The sequence below is a fragment of the Drosophila eugracilis genome, unplaced genomic scaffold (genome assembly GCF_018153835.1).
Source record: "Drosophila eugracilis isolate 14026-0451.02 unplaced genomic scaffold, ASM1815383v1 contig_105, whole genome shotgun sequence".
Lineage (NCBI taxonomy): Eukaryota > Metazoa > Arthropoda > Insecta > Diptera > Drosophilidae > Drosophila > Drosophila eugracilis.
The window spans coordinates 11384-14866 of record NW_024571820.1 but is presented as its reverse complement, the minus strand read 5'-3'; the positions used below and the strand labels follow the sequence as shown (position 1 = coordinate 14866).

The following is a 3483-nucleotide window of genomic DNA, read 5'->3' as shown; positions in this document are numbered from 1 at the left end:
TGTGGGACTCTTACGAGAGATGACGCGAGGCCCTGAAGGTCCGACGCGTAAGAGACGCAAAATCCCTGTGGGACTCCGCGAGAGATGACGCGAGGCCCTGAAGGTCCGACGCGTAAGAGACGCTAAATCCCCTGTGGGACTCCTGCGAGAGATGACGCGAGGCCCTGAAGGTCCGACGCGTAAGAGACGCAAAGCCGGGTAAGGCTGTTGCGACAGTGCCTGGCAGTGATCCCGTGGATCTGCTGCGGCAAGCATCGGCGAATGGCCGATGGCAGTGCTCCCCCGGTATGACCGAGGGTCGAATTTATGAGATTTAGCCTGAGGCTAAATCTGACCCAAAAAAGTGACTAGTGCTGGTGAGGGTGCCCAACTGCGGGAGAGGGCTGATCTTACCTGGGTGAGATCCACCGCACAAGTGACTCTTCCCAGAAACTGGTCCTCCTTATATACCCGGTGGGTGCCGCCAGTGTGCCCGTTCCCGAAAATCCCTTTCGAGTGTGACCCGTTCGGCCCGGTGGTGTGACCGATCGTGGTTCACTAAGGCGCGCCCGCGCATTCAAATTCAAATCTTATTTATTTAATAACTCAACAGCGACTATTTCAGTATTTTTTCTCTCCTTATAACTATGAACAATTATCCTAAAAACTTCATTATTTGACTCTCCTTACAACTATAACAAATTATCCTAAGTACTTCATTATTTGGCTCTCCTTACAACTATAACAAATTATCCTAAGTACTTCATTGTCTGGCTCCATGGCTATTTTTATGTCTTATACTCTTTTTATGCGCCCCTGGCGTCATAAAATTTTCTCATTGTTTTTTTTTTTTTTTACTTTAATTTATTGTGGGTCGAAGCAGGGAATTTAGCAACAGTTTTCCGCGGTTTTGTTAATTAATTTCTACTTTATTTATATATATTTTTTTATTAGTATTAACAGACGTGCGTATAAAGAATCGTTTCACTTACCCTCAGTATTTTCCTCCTTTTTCTTTTTTTTGTGTTTTTTTTCGAGGTCTTCTGTTTTCTCTCTTACAGGATTATTATTCTGAAATTAGATTATAATTAGTATGTGATTTTCTTTTTGTTCGAAAAAAAACAAAATTGTAATTTTCGATTGAGCGTTGTGCGATTTTTAATAAAATTCGTGTTTTTTTTTTCTGATACTTTTTTTCTTATTTCTGTGTAATTGTGTTTATCGGCGCGGTGGTCCGTATTTATCCGTTTTGGCATTGTGCCTACTAAGGTACGGTGGCCACACAATCCACTGGGCAGCTTTTTCTGAATGCATTCCACATCCGTTAGCCCTTCCAGCAGATTGCCACTTACACGACACATTTTTTATAATTGGAAAAAAATTCTCTTCTTTTTTTTTTTCAAAATTGGTTTATAATTTTTGCCGCTCGCAAATTAATTGCCGCAGGTTTATTTAATTAAAATTGCAATTTTTACACTCGCGAATAAGCTCCCAATGGTGTGGACTTATCGCCGCAGTGGACTATCGCTTCTTTTGTTTTATATTACTTAGTGTTTCGTGCCCGCGAATATGCCGCGTCACAGGGTACGTGGACAGATCGCCGCGGCAGGTACTAAGTTTATTTACAAATTTTTTTGCGCCCGTGGGGAATGTCAGCTCTAAACGCCAGCATCCTCACCGCAGCGGGTAAATGTGATTCAATTCCAATTATATTTTTTACACGAACACGCACAACGCTTTCATATTTTTTGGATATTTTACTTTTTATTTATTCACATATTTTTCACTTTATTTGTTCCTTTTTTCTTTCTTTCGAACGAAAGTGGAATCTTTTCGGGCGCCAGTTATGGCCAGACATGGCCAGAGGGGGGAGTATTCCCCCGGATATTACCTAATGTTAATGATATCTGCATCCTCGCGGTTCCAATTACAAGTCCCTTCGTCCTTCTCCTTCACAGCTTAATCTTAATTTTCTACGATGCTACTTTACTTTCCTCGATAGTATAGTGGTTAGTATCCCCGCCTGTCACGCGGGAGACTGGGGTTCAATTCCCCGTCGGGGAGCCAAGTTATAGCCAGACATGGCCAGAGGGGGGAGTATTCCCCCGGATATTACCTAGTTAATGTTATCTGCATCCTCGCGGTTCCAATTACAAGTCTCTTCGTCCTTCTCCTTCACAGCTCAATCTTAATTTTCTACGATGCTACTTTAAAATAAAACAGTTACAATGGTTTTATTTGCAAATGATAATGGTCTGCTGGCTTTGGGGGTACAAATCAAAGTAATTTTAAACCATAAGTTTGGCTGGCTTGTTGGCTGCATAACGCTGGCAGAGCGGTTGCAGCAGTCCGATGCTGACAGCAGCGGTTTTGGGGGTTTTGCATTTCCGTCCGCGTGCAGGGGTAGGGGAAGCTATGGCTGCGACAGCTAGCGATCGGTCAGTGCTCTTCCATTGTCGCGCTGCTGATAGCAGCGGTTCTGGATATTTGGGCCAACGTGTTGCTCACCTCCAGGTGCTAGTTATGCATTTTGGGTTGGCCGCGGCGATGGGAAGGGGTAGCGGCAGGTATTGCTGAGGCAGCTAGCAGGCGGTCAGTGCTCTTCCATTCTCACGCTACTGCCGGTGCAAATCTGCCGTTGACGTTCTGTCGCTGCGCTGTCGCTCTGCTGACGTTTGGTGTTTGCACTACCGCCGGTGTGTCTCTGCTGGTCTTCGGGTTGGCTGAATGGGGTGATGAGGGAAGTCACGGTGTCTGGTATCCGGGTCGAGAGGCGGTGAAGGGAAGGGGGCGCTTGGCCGGTGTTAACTTATATTTTGAGATTAAACTACGAAATGGCGATCACGTTCGTATCAGCAAGTATAAACATGTATTTGTAAAAGGGTATACACCGAATTATACAACAGAAATCTTTAAAATTAGAAAAGTCAACAATACATTCCCAAAAACATACTTACTTGAAGATTATAAAAGTAATCCGATTCAGGGTGGGTTTTATAAAGAAGAACTCAAAAAGACTGAATTCCCGAACACATTTCTAGTTGAGAAAATTTTAAAGCGAAGAGGTGATAAAGTTTTGGTAAATTAGCTTGGCTTTCCAATAGACGAAGCCAGCTGGGTAAATAAAGATAACATTTTATAGTACAAATATATGTAGAAGCATCAATTGCTTCATCGTTTGTTGGTTGCGTCTGTGGGTTTATTTCAGCCATCTTTTTATTATTATCGCTAAAAATAGTAAAGCGAGGCTCAGCGTGTGTTGATCTCTTACTATTTTACAATCCAACTGAACGATTTCAGTTCTCTGCACTACCACACTCACACCCATACGGGTTCTATTGTGGTCTCATTCTATCAACCTTACACTGAGACACACTGACAACCGCATATGCTGTTGTCTCACTTTTTCTAGTGTTGTACAGTATACAAAGGCTCTCGCCTTTTGCAACACTACACAATTCGCCTCAGGACTCAGGCGTGCAATTCTAGACTTAGGCTCGCAAT

At 43.4% G+C, this 3483-nt stretch overlaps 1 non-coding gene across 1 annotated transcript; it reads left to right on the top strand.

Annotated features, from left to right (window-relative positions):
* Window positions 1-1971: 1971 nt before the first annotated feature.
* Window positions 1972-2043, top strand: Trnad-guc. Its single transcript has one exon. It is a non-coding gene; the product is annotated as a tRNA-Asp (tRNA).
* Window positions 2044-3483: the final 1440 nt, after the last annotated feature.